Here is a 19297-nt window from a genome sequence, read left to right on the forward strand (position 1 = left end):
TAAAGTTGACAAAACCAAAACTCCATTCCCTGGTGTTTTGCCACAGTGCAAGAGAGGAGCAAAGAAAAAGAGCTGAGGACGCTGAATGGGCATTAGGAAAATGTGCAGCAGCAACAGCCCAAGGAGAGGACAAGGATCATTGTGGAGAAGCACTCAGTGGATTGTGTTCTTCAGCCTTTACAGGGTTTTCATGTTTATCTTGCTTTAATCACTAAACTGGGCCATCACAAGGTCCTTTCTTTCACTTGGCCCCCAAAATTGTTGCCCAATGTTGTGGCCAAAGGGATAATATTAGAAAAGGACTTGACACATCATCAGCATTGGTTAGTACCTTGTTTTATTTTTCCTGGCACTGGGCCTGTGTGTGGATTTGCATCTGGATCAGGCTCTGTGTGAGCTGCCAGTCCTGCAGGGCCCCTGGGAGCCATGGCCTGGATTAGCCTGGCAAGGGAGGTGCTGTCTCTGAGCTGGATTAATTCTCTGATTGCTCCTGTGGGTCACCTTCACCCTTGGCTTGGGCTCCTGGGTCCATGGGCTGTGCCTTGCTCTTGCTTGAGCCTGGCCTTTTTGAGCCTGGCCTGCTTGAACCTGGCCTGCTTGAGCCTGGCCTGCTCCTTGCTCAGCACACAGCACCTGCATGATTCCTGAGCATCACTCTGGTTTCCAATCTCCTCATTCTCTTACCTTTTTGAGTGGAAAAGTCTTTGGCTTCCATTTCTGATCCCTGTTTTCCCCATAACTCTGTCTCCCTTCTCTAGGCCTAGTCCTAAACACTGACCACAGATGTCCAGCCTCCCAGAAGGTCCCATAACAAGAAAGGATGAGGAACTGCACTGAGATCTCTCCTCCAATGAGTAATGTCTTCTGGAAATGTTCCTCTCACAGGATGTGTGAACGTCTCTTTTCCTGCAGATGGTGTTTCCCACAGGATTGGATCCCAGATCCCAGCCTGTTCCACAGCTTCAAGGTCCCTGGGAATTCTCTTTCAGGCCATTCTACAAGTAAAGAACAAACAGAAATATGCACCTGGATAGGAAAAAAAAGAATCTCTGAGGCTAAGGATAGGTGTGGATTTTTAGGAAATAGGGTCAGAGAGGTCAGAGTGCCTCACCATACCCATCGAAGCTGCACCCAGGCCTGGAGATGAACACAGCTCTCCCCAAACTGGCTGACACTTTGTTGATATTAAATTATTACTTTATTTAAGGTATTCAATTCAGTCAGTTTCTCTTGTTCCTGCTGAGCAGAGACTTCTCCACCAGCCCTACACCATTTCCTCATGCCCCATTAAAAGCCTGGTGCTCACAACCTGCATTTTGCTGACAACTCTGCAGTCACTGGGGCATTAATTACCCCCTCCCCTCCCAGTGTTTGATGTCATGAAACTCACAGGAGCATCATTACTTTGAGGATTAACACATCCAGAGAAGCTGCCCTCCCTCAGGGATGTACCTGGGGAGGGTGCAGGAGAACCCCACAAGCAGCTCTACCCCTTTTTTAGGGCAGAAACAGTGTGGGGCAGTTGAAGTTGTATTTAGGAGCAAGTTTAGGCCCAAAGAAAATGCTTTGATTATAAACTTAGCTGAATGTTTGTCCCCTTGGTTTCCTTTGGATTGTTTTTTCCCTACCTTGTTTTCCTCACACTCACATTCATCTGGGCCCTGCCATCCTATAAATTGTCCCTCTTTCTCTTCACCCCTGTCTCCACAGAAAAGTTTCCTTTTGCGACCCCACAGCAGAGCAGGAGCTATTTTGAACAAAAAATATGAAAATGCCTCCACCTCAAATCCACATGGAGCTTTTGCCCATCTGAAGAATCAAAGAGATTGTGCCAATGGAAAGATAGGGAGAAAATCAAAAGCTAGGCCTAAATCCAATTTCTAGATAACCCCAAAAACAAATAGTTGAGGTTGATTCCCGCTGAACTAAGTGTGGTGGCACTGGTGGCTTGTCTGCAGTAGGGGCACACAAAGTATCTCAGATGTTGTCTCCAAGTTGTCCTGAGTGAGATTCTGCTGGAGACTGGGTGACTTTGGCTGCATGTTCTTGTTGAACTCAACAGGTTTTCTTTCCTGACCATTAAATCCATGCTGGAAAAAGAAATCTAATATAAACCCTGAATATTCTGTGGCCACTCATGCAAGTACAATCTGTGTGGAGTTGTATGGACCCTTGTCTTACAGATCCATATCCCATCTGCAGATGATTCCCACACTTCTGTCATGTCTGGGACAAGGACCAGAAAAGAGATTGAAGTTTGAGCACATACTGGCAGCATGTTGATGAAACACAATTTGCTTTTTTATTTTTTCCCCCCTCCATCTGTCTTGCAGACTCCAGGGAATAATTAGAAGATAATCTCCCTCAATTCCACAATATATAAAGCAATAAAACAGATGCCAGGATTGAACGATGGCTGGAGCCAAGTTACACCACCTAATCTCTTTCAAAAGCTGTGATTTTGCCTGAATGTTGCAAAACCAGGGAGATTATGCTTAGGATGCAATGCAGGAGATTGGGACAAAGAAGCCATATCAGCTTTCTCCACATACATTTGGAAGGAACTGGAAGCTTGGCTTTCAAATGGCAGCTTGGGAACAGATCAGCTGGGCACATGGTAATCTTCAACATAATTAGCACATTTATGACATTTTTAATTAGCACATTTCTGTGGGACTTTTACTCAAGTGTTTTCATGAAATCTGTGGGGTTTAGGCCCAACAAAAGCCCAAGGAGGGGAAAGTATTTGCCCGAAGTCAATAAAAAGCATCTGGTGCTGAGTGTGTTCCTTCTCTTCTGGACCACTGCTTTTCTGGCATGTGAGGCACCAACTGACTGTGGGTGTAACTTGTCTGCCTGGATAATTGTTTGATAATAAATAACAGATCAAAGGGAGATATTTCTCTGGATGCTCAGAGCCTCTCTGAGGGCATTAGTGGCAGGAGGTAAACTCAGATAGGGCATTAGCAGTTGCAATATTAAAAAAACACCCCAAAAGAAATCCTCAGAAGGTGACAGGCTGAGAAAACTGGATTTATTCAGGCAATTCACATTCCAATGCAATTTTATCTTCTGCAGTGCTGTGGAGGTGGTAAGATTGCCCAGCTCTGCTAATGGGGCTTGCATGACATCTTACACACTTAGAGTCTATTCCTTAGGCAGCGCTGCATAATAAGGGTCTAATTATTATTATGATTACACTTGGCATTTTTAATAACAGCAGTAATTGGGTGATGTTGACGGCCTCATTTTAGGATCCTGGATTTGGCCTGGAGCTGCAGTCATTAAGGGCTGGCTGAGGGAAGAATAACGTATCACGAGATGCATTTCACATCCCAGCTGGTGCCAGGCTGCAGGGGAGGGAATGCTGACGGTGTCCTGGGCCCTGGGAGGGGTCTGTGCCTCCTGACAGAGTCCTCAGGCCTGGCTGACGCAGGGAGATTGCTCATGGAAGCACGCTCAGGTCACTGGGAAAAGCTCATTAAAGTGGATTTCACTTTGATCAGCTCCTTACAACCACACTGTGGTGATAACATCAAATGAAACTCTGCTGTACCATAATGGGATTTAAAATGGAGAAGGGCGTGGGTGGCTATTACAGAGCAATGTGACCCAATGGTTTAAGGCCTGGCTTAGGCTTTGCAAGGCGCAGCTCTGTGACCACGTTTCTCTTCACAGAGAAAAGCAAGGCACAATTCTTCCCAAGAAAGAGAGAGGAAAAACAATTCTTATCTTATTTGCTGTGCCTGTGTTTGTGCCAAAGTAGAATGCAATATGGAGATTGTTTATCCACAGTGATGGTGTTTTGTTTCCTTGGCCTGTCAGGGCCAGGTGTGTGTGTGTGTGTGGGGACTGTAGGGTGACAGTCACGAGATTCTGGACAGTGTGTGCAGGGGGGTTGAGTGCTTGGCAGATTCAGTTTAGATTCAATGCAATATAGTGTAATATAGTATAATAAAATAATTAATTTGCCTTCTGATAAGATGGAGTCAGATGCATCATTCTCTCCCCCTCATCGGGAGCAAAAATATCCACTATACAGCTCTAAGTTGTCGTAGCTGAGACAGAAACAATCCAAAGCAACACACTCAATTTTCAGGAGGCTTCAAACTGTTTTTATTCTAGCATGGATGCTTTTTATACATTCTTACAAAGCTCACAAATTTGCACTTTACTCATTGGTCACAAGAGACAAACAAAGTGTTCACTGAACAGGCAGTTGCAGCTTTCTCTTATTTCTTTCTTGGTTTCTATATCAACAACCTTGGTAGAGAATTCTTTCAGGGGTAAACATGGGTTATCAAACTTCTATCTGGCTCACAGAAGTGGCTGTAAAACCTCTTCCACACAAAGTCCCAGGAATCAGGCTGGGTATCCCAACAAGCCACGGAGGCTGTGATTTTGGCAGGGAATCTCAGCAGATGCAAAGGTTGCCCTGAGAAAAGCACACACTCGTGAGCAGTTGACTGCAGGCAGATGGGATGGAAGTGGTACTTTGGGGTGAGCATATGCTTTACACACTCATGGAACGAGAACAGGTTGCCAAACCAAAGCCTAAGAAAGGAGCTGTGGTGGCTCTCTAATCCTAGAAGATGTTTAATGAAATTAAAAGGTGACTGCTCTTCTCTCTATCTTCGTCTCTTGCAGTTTGTCAGTCACATCTCCAAGTGAATTTTGAAGTTTTACAAATGTAACAGAGATGCAAAAATCTGGGGGAGAGATCAGTGGGAGGTACAAGTCAATGTCTAAGGAAAAAAAGGAGAAGGAGAAGGAGAAGGAGAAGGAGAAGGAGAAGGAGAAGAAGAAGGAAAAGGAAAAGGAAAAGGAAAAGGAAAAGGAAAAGGAAAAGGAAAAGGAAAAGGAAAAGGAAAAGGAAAAGGAAAAGGAAAAGGAAAAGGAAAAGGAAAAGGAAAAGGAGAAAAAGAAAAAATACCCAGATTGGACTCCCAGCTCTCCAAAACTGCTTTTGGAATAAATGAGGAGGAAACAGGGGCTAGGACCATATTCAGGCAGTGTCATCCAGGAATCTCCAAGGGTTTAGGAATGCAGCAGCACTGAACACACACTGAGGCACGTGCTCAAATTGGGTCAGTGTTAATGAAAAGCCAAAACCCGACCTGCTTGGAAGCACCAATGCTTCAGGGTGTGTTCCTGAGCTCCAATCCACAGCTATTATCAAGCCCAGATGTCTCCATCCTCCAGCAAATTCCCTTAGTTAGGAAAAATTCCACCAGAGGCCACTGTTGTTAAATAGTTGAGGGAATTTTAGCCTGTGCAAGGCTAAAAATCCCCATTCTTTGAGGTTTCAGGGTGTTCTTTCCCCACCTGCTCATTTTGAGAAAGCAGGTAGGTTATTTCTGAAATACACATGTATTTCTCCCTCTTTTCCACCAGATTCCACCAGATAACAATCAGGATTTCTCAGGAAGCACGGCACACCCTGGAAAACCACTGTATCTTGGCACAGAAATTTGTAAAAATTGCAGAGATATGTGAAAATAATTCCATAAAGAAAAGGAGGATAACAGGCAACTTATACTTGATTTCTCCACAAATTTAACAACTCTTATTTGAACAAAATCTCTAAAATAAGAAGATGCCATACAATGCATAATCTCACTAAAACAGAGTTCTCTTATTCCCCATCTCCAAGATGATTCAGTCATCTTGGGCATTAAAGAAAAATCTCATCATAATTTGCTTTTGTAAACACGCTGGAGCCTACACGATGATTTATGGTATAGAAATACCATTAATATAAAACCACCTCCATCAAAATTCATTCATTTTCACCTTTATGGAGAGTAATCTTCCAGGGGTGACTGAGGGCTTGCAATTTGTCTATTAAAATTCCCACCTTAAAATGAATGTCACTCACATGGACCTGCTCAGCCTGATTAGGTACCAGGACTTGAGGAAACAAGGTGTCAATGAAATATTTAACTCTTGAATAAAAATAATATTTTTTGCCAGGAAAGTGGGACTGCCACGGAGTTTGCCCAAGCATGAATTTGAGTCTGGAAATGGGCATGGGGAAAGGGGATTTTTCTCCCTAACATGAAGCAGTTCTGGTGCAAGAAGGAGCTTATTCTGGAAATATTTAGGATCACACAAAGCAGTATCAGTGATTAGTTCTACAGCCTAAAATCAAGTTACTGTTGTTTTCCCCACCTGTTTTAAATCTGAAGCCTTCTGATGACAATTTAGACACCAGGATTTATTTAAAGAAGAAAGCTGGGTTTGCTCTGGGGTATTAAACAAAGCTCTATAAATGCAGATGGAGAGCTGCGAGTTTGGAAGGGAGGGATTTAATTTAACACAGAGCCTGATAAAGATGTAAAGCCTGTGTGTTTCCACAAGCCAACAAATTGATATTGACTGGTCTAACACATCGAGGACCTTGGAATTCTGCAGGATGCAGAATGTTTAATGCTGCAAAGAGCTGGCAGCTCCTCTGCCATCCTAACAAACGGCCCCGGACAGTCTGATGGAACAGTTTGCATTACAGAGCTCAATTTCCCATCTGCTGCTGATGAAATCACTCTCTCCAACTGCTTCCCTGCTATTTGACTCAGGATATTGCTTCTTGGCCAGGCAGCAGCTTCTCTCCAGTCATCAATAAGCATTTTAATTAACAAAATAAAATCCTAAATGCGAATTGAATTTTGTCGGCAGCTCCAACTCCTGCCAGAGCCCGAGATCCCGGTCAGGGGTGCAGAGCAGCACTAGAGGGCATTCGAGGCTCACAGGCAACACCAAATATTCCCTCTCCATAGTTCTGGTGTGGCTTTTTTTCCTGGAAAAGGTGAACAGTTGAGCAGTGACGTGTGTCTGAGCCCGGGCTCTGCATGGATGGGCAGTGGGATGGTGGCACTGCTGCCACCAAATGCTTCACCTCCCTCCTTGCTGGGAATAAAGCTGTTGCGTTTCTCATGCAGAAAAACAGAGAAATTGGGTTTTTTAGAGTATTTTCAGCTCAAGAACAAACTCCCAGTCTGTGTCTGGGTGGGTTTATCCCAGTGATTGGCGCTGCTGGGAGCTGTGGTTGCTCCATCCCAGCCTGGTGTGATGGTTTGGGGGTTTGGGGGTCAGCCCTTGCTCACCCCATCCCATCAACTGCAGCCACCCTGACCAAGGGGTTCCTCAGCAGGGCTGGCTCCAGACACTGCCCTAATAAAGATATAAAAATAAAAATAAAAATAATAATAATAATAGGAATCAGTACATGATCTTCAGGCCCTCCAATGTATGAATCTCTGATGAAATTGTAGTAAATCCTCCTGTAATATTCTCAGGGCCACCTTAGTTAAATATTTGCTTAGTGCAGCAGATAACCCTTGTAAAATGGAGTGATCTGTCAAAAGGAAATAAATGTGATTTCCCCCTCCTCCAGCCACGCAGCTGCCTGTGCTCCAGCACATGCTTTGAGCACAGAAAGTGCTGTGCAGCATTTAAAATTTCTGCATATATTTTGGGTTTAAGCCCAGCCCTGTGGCTGTGAATTCACAGCATCTTCCCCCAATGCACACACACATGAACACAGCCCTGATTTGCATCACATCTGCCTGTCAGAGGGTTTTCTTTGGTAATTGTAGAGAATCCTCCTCTGTTGGCTCTGCCCAGAATGAAAAGAGGGGCTCTTTGCATTCCCTGGAGTGCTCGTTCTGTGTAAGTGTTCCAGTCCATCCCATCCCCAACCAGCATTTGGGAGGGAACAACACACTGGAATTCAAAATGCCTGAATATTAATGGAGTTGTGGTGCAATCTGAGAAAGCAGCAGCCAGCCCCAGCACAGATCAGTGCTGCTCACCTGGTGAGAGCTGAGCCCTGCAGCCCAAATGTGTGAGACTTCCTGCAGCTACAGACTCCTTCAAGAGCTGGAATTTGAGAAAACCACTCTCAGCAAAGAGGATTTATTCTGCTCCAGCACGAGGCAGGGTGGCAGCCACCTGTCTTGCTCCAGGGAATAGTTCCTACAGCCAGAGCTGAGCCTATACACAGATTATCTGTTCATTTCTCACAGTTTTATTGGCAGTTGGTTGATCTTTCTATATATCTAATGCATCTAATGCATGTTGGCATTTTTTATTCTATGCACAGGGTTCACACAGATGGCCCAGAACTCCCAGAAATTCCTCGAGCTGATCAGATTTTCAGATGCAGTTCTTTAATGATCACTGAGTGGATCATGCTGAGCATGAGGCCTGTACCCCATGTGAGCTGTGCGTTCTGTGCATTCACTGATGTGGTTCAGAGCCCTTGGTGCAGAGATCTCATCTCTCTGCTTGCAGATCTCCTCCTGCAAGAGGTTCTACCCTTGTCTTTAAATAAGATTTAATGCTTGAATTGCATGACCCACAAATCAAGCTAAGCCTGATGTATTCCCAAGTTGGAAGAATCTTGTGTCAGCTGAGTATTATTTTCAGGGTCTGTGGGAAGGAATTGGTGACCAGCACTCTGAAAATAATCACATTTCCCATTACACTGGGCTAGGAGCACACTTCCAGTCAATTACCACACCCCAGCTGAGCAGTGGAAATCTGTAGTAATGAGCAGTGCTTCCTCAAACCACACCAACTCCCTCACCTGTGATGATCTGACTGTGTCCTAAAGCACCTAATTTAAAAGTTATGAGGGCCCCACGTGGAATCTAATGCACTGGATGTGCTACAGCAAACAAAAATCCCATATTCCTTTAGAGCCTGCAGCCTGATGCCTTTCCTTATCCATCTGCCTAAACTTCCCTGCTCTCCCCAGCAATGCAAAGCCTCATTCTGCTGGGCTGGAGGTGTCTCTGCAGCATCTCTCAGCATCTCTGATGAGCTCCCCTGGCACTTCCCGCAGCAAAATCAGGCATTAATCCCAGTGCTGCAGCCAAGTTCCAACCCAGGTCATTCCCAGCAGTTTAATTCCCCCCAGTGGCTTCGTTTGTGCATGTCCTGAGGGATGCATGGCTGAGTGTTTCTCTCTCCTGGCACAGGACAACCTGTTTGGTTTGTAATGGGGATTTATGGGTTGTCCTGAGCAGTTATTTGTGTCCAGAGTTACAAAACAAAGACATTTTTGTTCCAGCTGATTTCCACAGTGGAGAGGGGTTAAGTTTATGGTGGAGGCTGCAGTGGAGATGGCTGGGTTTGAGCACAGCTGCTTCTTGCTCAAGAAAGGACAATGCTCAGTTCAAGCATCCTGGCTGGATGGATGCTGCAGTGGGCTCCAGAGTCACCTCAGGAGACTCAGGAAAAAGTTGACACCTTCTTTTCTCCCCTGTTATTCCCTGATTTGCTCCTGATGAATACCTACCTCTGCTTTTTTTAGTTTGGTTTTGGTTTTTCTTTTCCCTAAAAGCTGGGAAACAACTGCTTGGTTAAATGAGAAATGCCCCTTTTCCAGCAGAGGAAACTGGAACAGCCTAATGATGCAGGATGAAAGAGCAGCCTCAGCATCAAACAAAACATGGGCCTTTCTTACCCTCAGTCCCTTTGGGAAGTCACTCCCCAGGGCCAGCACAGAGAGACTTCACAGCCTATTTCTGCTGCCAGAAAACGAACACCCCAATAGTTGACATCATTTGCACTCTGGAAAGCAAATGCTGTTGTTCAGAAGTGCAGAACAAGTAAAAATGACTGAGTCAGCTGTGGCAGTGAATCAAACCCTGTCTCACAGGTATTTTGTAGGAGCACTCATTTTGAAGTGTTTTCCCAGCAGAGCTGCTTCTCAAACCCATCCTGCTGTTCAGAGTTCCCTCTCCCAGATGAATAAGGAGAGGGGAATTGCTGCTCCTGTGCTTGGGAATGAGCTTGGATATTCCCTGTCCGCACCATTAAAGGCAGAGCTGGTGAGCTCTGGTGCTGCTGGAAGGCATCAATTGCATCACCCCCTTTTCATGATTCCTCTGAAGGATGGGTTTGCCTCCTCCTGCACATTGCAGAGCTGTGAAGTGCAGGAGCTGCAGACTTCAGAGACTTTCCATGCCCATCACAGGTTCTGTGCGTGCCTTATTGCGCTTATTAACGTCTATCACCAGCCCATATGGAAGAGCAGCTACACCAGTCCTCTTAGATCATCACTCAGAGATTAGAAGTGAGTAAAAAACTGCAAAGCATCCCCCATAAATATTCATTGGAATCGTTTATAATGCAGTCACTCTGAAGACAGCCAGGCATCATGGCTGGAGGTGCTGGATCGATTTTCTCCCACAGATATCAGGATTAAAACTGCTCCCTGAACCAGGCAAGGGATTTCTTTCGGAGAGGAAGTTCATGTGGAGCCAATCAGTCCTGTCTCTGATGAATTGAGCCTTTCAGGAAGTGCTGAATCACAAACTCAAAGGTGTTCCTGGAGATCTGCTTGATTTTATAGCTTATTTTCCTTTGGAGCATTACTCATACCCACTTCAGAATTTCTTATCACACCTGGGGGAGACAGGCACTTAGAAAGAGCTGGAAACACGGAAGGTTGGTCATTCGCTTTGGATTTGGGAGAGGATTGAGGTGAAATCAGGTCTTTGAATGATTCAGTGAGTGGGCCAAGGAGTTGAACAGGACCCCATCCTTGTTTGAGCACTGACTTTAGCAAAAGAAAATTCTCCTTTTTTCCAGCTCTGTTCTCACATCTATTCTGAGCTCAGACATATCCTCAATAAATTAATGATAATTAATAATTCTAAAGACAATAGAAAGACTAAAAAGCCACTTTGGTGATGTAAACTGGACATGTACAGCAGTTTGCTCAGTGATCTTACTCCCCACGCAGTAGCTGCCCTCTCCAAAAATTCCTTTTAATGCAGGCAGCAATAGAGGACAAGGCAATGAAAACAGTGAAAATACCCAAGCACCCTGCAGGATTTTTAACAAGCTGTACCCTTTGAATATTTTATTTTTCCAGCATCACCTGTAACCCTGGCTGGAGAGGGGACTGGGAAGGGGCTGGATATGCACCCCTAAGCTCGGTGAGATGGGGGATTGGATGGGTGGGATGGGGACACAGGGGGACAGGGGCATTGGATGGGTGGGATGGGGACACAGGGGGACAGGGGGACAGGGGGACAGCTCAGTGCAGGATGCAGCAGGCATCTCTCACCATCTGCTGGTGCTGTCCCTGCCCCAGCAGGGCTCCCCTCCCTCCCAGCTCAGCGTCTGTTGTCACCCACCCCCCGGGTGACAGCCGAACTGTGCCTGACAGCAGAGATGTTTTGTTCCCCACCTCCTCCACAAGCCCTTCCCTTTGTCCTCTTTTCAGCAGTGCTGGCTCCTGCCAGCAGATTATGCTGACAATTTCGTGTGGCAAGGAAATTAGAAATGCACCGGCGTTCCTCGCACGAGCAGAGCCACGGCTTGAATGGGAGCATTAATTCAGATTAAAGCTGAATCACTCAACAATTCATCTTTATTTTCAGTGTGTGTGTGTGTGTGTGTGTGTGCTGTGTGTACGACAGGGAGGTTATTGTCTCAGGTCTCTGATATGACCTGCCTGATTAATGGAGTGACACAGCCTGCCAATATCATTCCTACAACTAAATCAGTGTCACCTGCAGGTCCCCAAGGAGAGGGAATGTGCTCCAGAAAGTCTAAGGAAGAAGCAAAGCTGATTTCCAGGCTCCTAAACTGGCTGTTCCTCAAGCAAGCTCTGCTTCCTGAGCTCCAGGAATATCCTGGAGCATCCCCATGCCAGCAAACCAACAAGTGAAGGGCAGGATTTCAGTTGTCTGCAGGGATGTTGCCTTTCCCACTCTCACATCACTTCCAGCTCCCACTGTTTTCCCTCCATGAGGTAGAACTATTGTGAAAGCCATGGAAAAGAATTATAGGGTTTAATTTCTAAAGCTTTATGGGATCCTGGTGTAGAAAAGGAAAAAAAAAAGAAAAAAGCCATATGGAAAGAACAGCTGCCAAGTAAAATCTCACCCTGAATGGAGAATATATGAAATTTCCTGGCATGGGTGAAAATGAAGTGTCAGAGGTTGGAGTTTGGAAAGGCCAGAAGGGAGCAACCCTTAAAAAAGGCATAAAATTTTCTCTTTCTAAATTCTTCCAGAGGGTGGCTGTTGATGAGGGCAGAAGGGCTCTGAGGTTCCCAAGGTCCAAGTGACCTGCAGTGACATGGGATGAGGAACAGCCCCACAGTGTCCTCTGCAATATGTGACAGTGCCAGTGCCACCCAGCCAGGAGCAACAACTGAGAGAAACAGCAAAACCAGCCCTTCAAACTCATTACTCAGAACGACAAAATTCCAACACAAGCTCAGATTTTCTATTCCAAAATGTTGTGTTTCCTTTGCTGTTCCATTGGCACCCCGCAGAGTCCCACCAAAGTCAGCAGCAACAACAGAAGAATTACACTCAGTGTGCCAGGTTGGTTTTAGAAAGCAGCATAATTAGAAATAAATTAATAAGATCAGCTGGGGGGACACCGCATGTTGTCCATGTGTCATTGAGAGGAACAATCACATGGTCCTGCAGGCAGCAGCCAGGCAGAGAAAACCAGGGTGATGGGAAGGCAAGGACACACCAGAAAAGGCAGCACCCAGGGGAAACAACAGAAAATCCATCTGTGTGCTGCCTGTTGGAGTCCACCTGGAAGATTGGCTTCTGTAATGTGAGGCTCAGCTTCTTTCTTCCAAGTAAATGAAGTTTCTCCAGCAGAATGCCAGCTGCAGTCAGGGCAGCACTAAATCCCTCTGCCCTGAGTGCTCTTTCTGACATTTGTTCCTTCCACGTTTTCAAGGGCAGGTTCAAGGAAGACTGATCCTTTCCCTAGCCCACCTTCCCAGCTTTCTGAGGCTGTTCCTACCCAAGGATTTAGCATTTATCCACAGAACTCTTCCCTTGCACTAATTTCTCTACTGATTTTTAGAGTGGCTGAATGTGGCATCCACAAAATGAGTTCTGCACTTCAGAGATGTCCTGTGCCAGAAAAAAACCACTGCCCCCCATTTGTTTCAAAATATTTTGGGCCTGTTTGGTGGGAGACCTGCAGCTTGCTGCATATTGAGAAGGAAAGAAGCCTCATTCCCTGTTTAGCCCCTCGATGAGGGAGCTGGTTTGGGCTTTCACTGCCTTTCTGTGTGTGCTTTTTCGTGTTCCTCTCCATCTCAGGGGAACCCAAGCTATGCACAGCTTTCAAGGAGCCTGAACAGTGCTTAATTACATTTCCTGCTATGTTCTCTTGCCTAATAATTTCTAAAATTCTCTGTACCTTCTGACTCATTCCCACCGAGCCTTGAGCTATTGTTTCCATAGCGCTGTTCAAAGCAAGCCTCAAATCTCTCCCCTGAATGCTAATAGCTAATCTACAGCTCATCACTGTGGAGGTTGTAATTAATGTTGTTTTTTCACAGTGGTCATTATCCTGCATTTCTTAATATGTGGATTTCATCTTCTGTTTTATCCCTCACTCTCTCAGAACCACGAGAAGCTTCTGCAGGTCCTTCATTTTAGCTTTTTCTGCCCTGAACAAACTCATTTTGCCAGGAAATGGAATTGTCCCAGCTCTTTGCATGTTTTTTGTGAAGCCTGACTGACAGCCCTGGGCTCTGCAGGGTGAGACCACTGTTCTGAGCTTTTACCCACTCAATACATCACTAAAGGACCTTCTCTCTCATCCCTTCAGCTTATTTTTCTTAAGAACCTTTAGGGAGAGAACTTATTAAAAGCTCTTGAGAACCCCAGATTACTGCAGCCACCAGACCACCCTTGTGGCCACTCTGATTTCTCAGGAAATATTTTGTGAGGCACAGCTTTTCTCTGCAAAGCCCTGTTCTTTCCTGTGTTGCCATCCTTATTCCAATCTTTTAATTCTGTTCATTAGTACAACTTTCGTCCTTTGCACCCTAAAGTCCTGCAACTTTCCAGACTCCCCTTCAGCCTTTAAAAAATCATTGGATCCATTGCAACCTTTGCCTTCTCTGTGCTGAGGATGATGAATACCTCAGATTTTCACCCTCCCCATTATCAGCAATTTCAGATCTGAGTTCCATTAGAACCCAGGAGTGAAGCCCATCTGCTCCTGGCAATTTGTTCTTTTTCATCTCTCTGATTCATCCCCAGACCCTTCCACAGCAGTTGAGCTTTATTCTGCCTTGTCCCTCCCTCAGAAAGGCTCTGCTGAGGAGCCCTGCCCAAACCCCAGAGCTGGGAGCACTGGGGTCCATAATTAATCTTCCCAATTAATCTTCCACCACTCTTCCCTGCCCTCCAGACTCCCAGAAGGCTCCTGATGTCCTCAGGGCAGTTTGTATTATTATTGTATTATTATTTTAATGCATTCAGCAAGCTGGTCTTCCAAATCTAGCTGAGATTTGCCACGTGCCATGTCTGCTTTTTGCTTTCTTGGGAGTGGTTGCTGTTTTTCCACTTTTCCTCACACAGCTTCCAGTTTTCCTGGAAGTTTCCTCACACAGTTTCCAGTTTTCCTTCCATTACCTTTCCTGAGGTAATGTGAACCCACAGAGTGGTTGAACTCATTTTATACCACAAAAAATTATAAAATTCAGGTGAATGTGTGACTTTTTCAGGGCTTTACCAAAGTTCACACTGCTTTAACAAAGCTGGGGCAGTCAGAGATGCTGCTGATTGTGAGTGTCCAGGGCACCTTGCACCCTTTGGAGCAGGAACCTGGAATTTGGTGTGTGGTGGATGAAAACCATCCATGAGGAGTGAACACTCTCCAAAAAGGGCATCAGGATGGGGGTAATTAATGCTCTGATGGTGGGAGCTTTATCTCTGCCTGAATTGCAGCTGGGAACTGCTGGGGACAGGGATGGATGGACAGAGCTGATGGGAAGCACAGCCAAGCAGGGAATGTGAGGATGAAAAACTGCCAGAGGTCCTTTCTGCACATCCCCAGGGTGATTAAAAAAAAACCAACTTCTTCTCTCAGTCCTGTTCAAGTCTGCCATTATGCAGAAATCCTTTTATGTACCATTAAAATTCAGCCAGTTCTGCTCAAAGCAGAGCTGCCCTTTAACGGGATCTATCAATACTCCAAAAGGACAGGAGCTGAAATGAATATAATTTCTAACAGAAATCATTATAATTCTAAACAAAGAAATCTTTTTAAGTACAGAAAGAGCAGGATAGACAGAGGGAAAAATGGAGAAAAATGTAATTACATTTGTAAAAACTCTGCTGTTAGGGAACTGGTACAGCTAGAGTTCATCTTTTGTCCTTGAATTAAAAAGGTGGGCATGGCCAATCTACAAAACTAAAGCTTCCTTTACCTTGCAGTTATGCAAAATATTCCTTCATATTTCAAGGTGCCCTTTTGATTTGGGGAGGGGGGATGTGTATGTGATTTAAAAATAAATACATTTCAATCCTTTCTCAAAGTCTAACCTTTCAGAACATGCCCAAAAGTCAGTGGGGAGAAGAGCGCTCTGAAACAAGCATGGAAAACAAGGAGAAAAGAGCAACATGCCACTTAAATGTTGGAACAAAATAAATTCTTTCCAGCCATTTCCTTAAATTAATGGTGGAGGGCTGATGCTGTTGTTTGGAAGAATTAAGGAGCTGGCATTTTGTGAATAATGAGATGCTCATTACTGGTGGCAGGAAAATGTCCTTACACATCTCAGTCTTCGCATCCTGTTCTGTCATCCTCCTGTGAAATGCTGTGCTCCAGTCTTGGGGCTCCTTTGGGAATCCCCAGCTTTAATCCAGGGTCTCTCCTGCCTGCAGAGCTGCTGCTGCCAAAGACTCCCAGGGCAGCTCTGGAGTCACCCAAAGCAGGGTGATCTGAGCACCAAGCTGACTTTGGAGGGGATGTGCCAGGAGGGCAAACCCAGCTCCTCCCTGTGCTCCCATGGCAGGGAAATATGGGAATGGGATTTATGGTGCAAATACAACCCCAGCTCCAGGAAGGAGGGCAGGATTTCCATATTTTACTCCCATGCCTGAATTTAGTTGATTTAAGGCTACCCAAACCCAGCTTTATCCAGCTTGGGTGTGCATTTTCTGTATGAAAACCACAAAACTCTCCCAAACTTCCAAACCTCCGTCATGCAGGCAAAGGGACTGCAACACAGAGCAGAGATAATGCACAAATGCCCTCTGTGACTTGCTGGGAGCATTTAATGTGGCATTAATAAACCTGACTGTTGGGAAAGGAGGCAGAAACTTCCCAAAGCTGTTGGCCAGCCCTTTATTCTAAGCCCACCTCAGAGAAACCATCCCTGGCTGTGCTATTTGGTGACAAGGGCTGTGAGATCAGCCTGGCCTATTGTCTCCTCTTCCACCTGAGTTTAATTGTTATTTACTAGAGCATAAAACAGCCAAATTATGCCATGGCAGAGGAGTAGAAAATATTTCAGTGATAGGTTTCCTGCAGCTAATTTTATCCAAATAAGAGCTGTGCTGTGCCTGACCACACACTGCACAGCAGCAGTGCCAGGATGGAAGTGGAGGTTACCTTGTTCCAAGTGAAAAACCATCATCATCCACTCCAAAATGTGAGCAGATAATGAGCAGCTCTGAAGTGGATAATTTGACTTTATTCAGAGGTGGCTCAACACCAGATAATACCTGATCCAGATCTCTTTCTAATTAATCTAAACCCTACTCCTGGTCTAATTTCACGTGCTGGTTGTTGAGGTGACCTCAGATGGGCCAGGGGCAGAAGAACTGGGATGAAAGACAGCATTGCCACTCATTAATTTCAGGCTTCTGACTTAAACCTTCATTTTTCCCTCCATGAGGTTTTCGTGAGCATTTTTCATATGGAGAGGCTGATTAAAAAAAAAAGAATTGTGTGCGAGTGATTGTGGAAAAAAGGTTTTAACAAAATTTCATGGCACGCCTTAAACAGGAAAGAACAAAGACTCTGGTGCCCATTGCACACAGATGAAATTTATAAACCAATAAGACTAATTTAATTCCCAAAAAAATCAATGCTGGGAAATGCTACCAAAGCACCACTTCTTGGCTTTCCATTTGTTTGTGGGCATGTTTCTGGAATAATAAAGACAAGTCATTACTCAGACCCTGCTTGGTGGCTACAGAGGCACTGAAAGCCATGGGCTGCTTTCCTCTGGCAGCAATAAAAATGTTTCTCACTCAGAAGTTGCCATCAAGATGAGATGCCCCTAAGAACTGAAAACTTTGGGCCTTCTGGGTGGGATCTGCAAAAAATATCCATCATGGATGTAATTCAGTCATCAAAAATCAGTGGGAGGCTCAGCAAAGACGGCAGAGTCATGTCAGCCCTCAGGGCTGGGCAGGAACCCCAATTTATTTGGTACTTAAATGAAATTTTACAGCATGAAAACAGAGCAGGATCCCTCCAACATCTCTGGCTGTATTGATCTTTCAGAAATATCCCCCAAGGCTCTCTGCAGCAGCCAGGCACAACTCAGCCTGGAGGTTTTGTGGAGCTTAGAAATTCAGCCTAAGACTTGCAAAAAAATCCTTTCACTGGGTGCTGAAAATCCACCTGAAAACAGGGGGTGGTTTTGCTTCATTTGGGGTGGTTTAAAAGCATCCAAGCCCTCATTTAGGGAAACTTCATGAAACCAAACTCAGATTGTCTTTGGTGTAATTCTCTCCTTTTTGCTTTGCTCCCTCCAGTGTCCCGTGCCAATGCCATTATCCTGATTTCTGCATTTTGCAGGCATTAACCCCTCTCAGTTTATCACAGCAGCATTTTGAATGGTTCTTTTGCACATAGCTAAAGATTGAGCAAGGTAAACTCTTTCTTATGGACAGCAGGACTTACGACTGGCACATTATTTTTTAACAAAAACCTTCTCAGGTCTTGGGTGTACCTTATTCACACAAAAAATAATCTGAGGAAACAAAAAGATATTTTGGGGTGTTACTCAAACATACAAATCTCCATAATAAATGTTGGTTTCCTCTGTTACACCTTCTTCCACCAAGATGAAAGTTTTGAACGGTGTGCAAGAATCTAAATAGATTTGGGAAGACCAGGGCCAGGAGCTGGACTGGGTGATCTTTGTGGGTCCCTTCCAACTTGGCAATTTCTGTGATTCAAGCACTGGTTTCTCTTTAGGAAATAGAACAATTTCTCAGCTCCAGCTGCTATTCCTGACTTCAGCCAGACCAGTCATGGAAACCTCCCTCATCCTGGGAGCTCTGTGCCATGGCAGCACAAAATCCTGACCAGAGCAAGCAACTGCATCCTTTGTGAAAGAAATCTGGAGTCACATCTCCCACACCTTCCTGGAGCCAGGGTGGGAGCTCCAATGAAAGAGAACTGGAGTCACATCTCCCACACCTTCCTGGAGTCAGGATGGGAGCTCCAGTGAAAGAGAACTGGAGTCACATCTCCCACACCTTCCTGGAGCTCCCTGCTCCTGGTGGAGCATTTCCATGGAAGTCACACGGCCAGAGGGCACGGGGGGAGTTGTACTGCTGCCAAAGAATTGCAGTGTGGCTGTTTAACATTTGCAGCACATCAGCAGCAGCGTTTGGAGGGGCAGCCTGGAGCTCTGGAGCTGTCAGGGCAGATAATGGCCAAGCACTCTGCTGGCTAATAATAACACTGGGCCCTGCTGCTCCCTGTGCCAGTGCAAACTCCACAGGTCTCTTTCCCTGCTTTTCCCCCTCTCTGCAGCTGTTGGTGTTGCATTTTGCAAGGGACATCTCCAGCAGATCCAGCAGTGACCTTCAGAAGGCACAATTCCTACAGCAGCCACTGATCAGAGCTTCACCAGCATGAGGCACGGGGCCAAAAGAACAACGCAAAACCACCCCAAAACCATCCCAAAACGGGACCCAGAGCTGAGCTGGCCCCTGGTGAGTGGCTGGGGGTGCCTGTCACACCTCAGACATCTCATGGTGCCAAGGTAGTCCTGGTCCATCCTTGTGTTCCAGCTCTTTTCCTGGGCACACCCACGGGCTCTGAACAGAGCCACGAAGGGAGATGGTGGGAAAAATACTGCATTAAGGCACCAAATTTTACCTTTCTTGGAGGGTTTATTTCTCCTGCCAGCTGCAAAAAATGGTTTAAGGATCCAAAAGAGGAATGGGCATGGCCCTGAGGCTGCCAGAGCTCCAGGAGGGTTTGGAGCCACTCCAGGGATGCCCAGGTTGGGATTTCGGGTTTGGACTGGGTGATCCCTGTGGGTCCCTTCCAGCTCAGGTTATTCCATGATTCTATGAATGCTCAGAAGGAAAGGGTTTGGTGTCACCCTGCTGTGCCAGGGGTGAATTATCAGTGGAACTTCTCACTCTGAAAGAAAAAAAAAGAGAAAAAAGCATCAAGTTCAACAGAGCAAGCAAACAGCTCAGCCTCCACTGAACACTGTGAGGAGAAAATCTTGTGTGAACAGCTGTCCTGTGGC

The sequence above is a fragment of the Ammospiza caudacuta genome, chromosome 16, assembly GCF_027887145.1.
Source record: "Ammospiza caudacuta isolate bAmmCau1 chromosome 16, bAmmCau1.pri, whole genome shotgun sequence".
NCBI lineage: Eukaryota > Metazoa > Chordata > Aves > Passeriformes > Passerellidae > Ammospiza > Ammospiza caudacuta.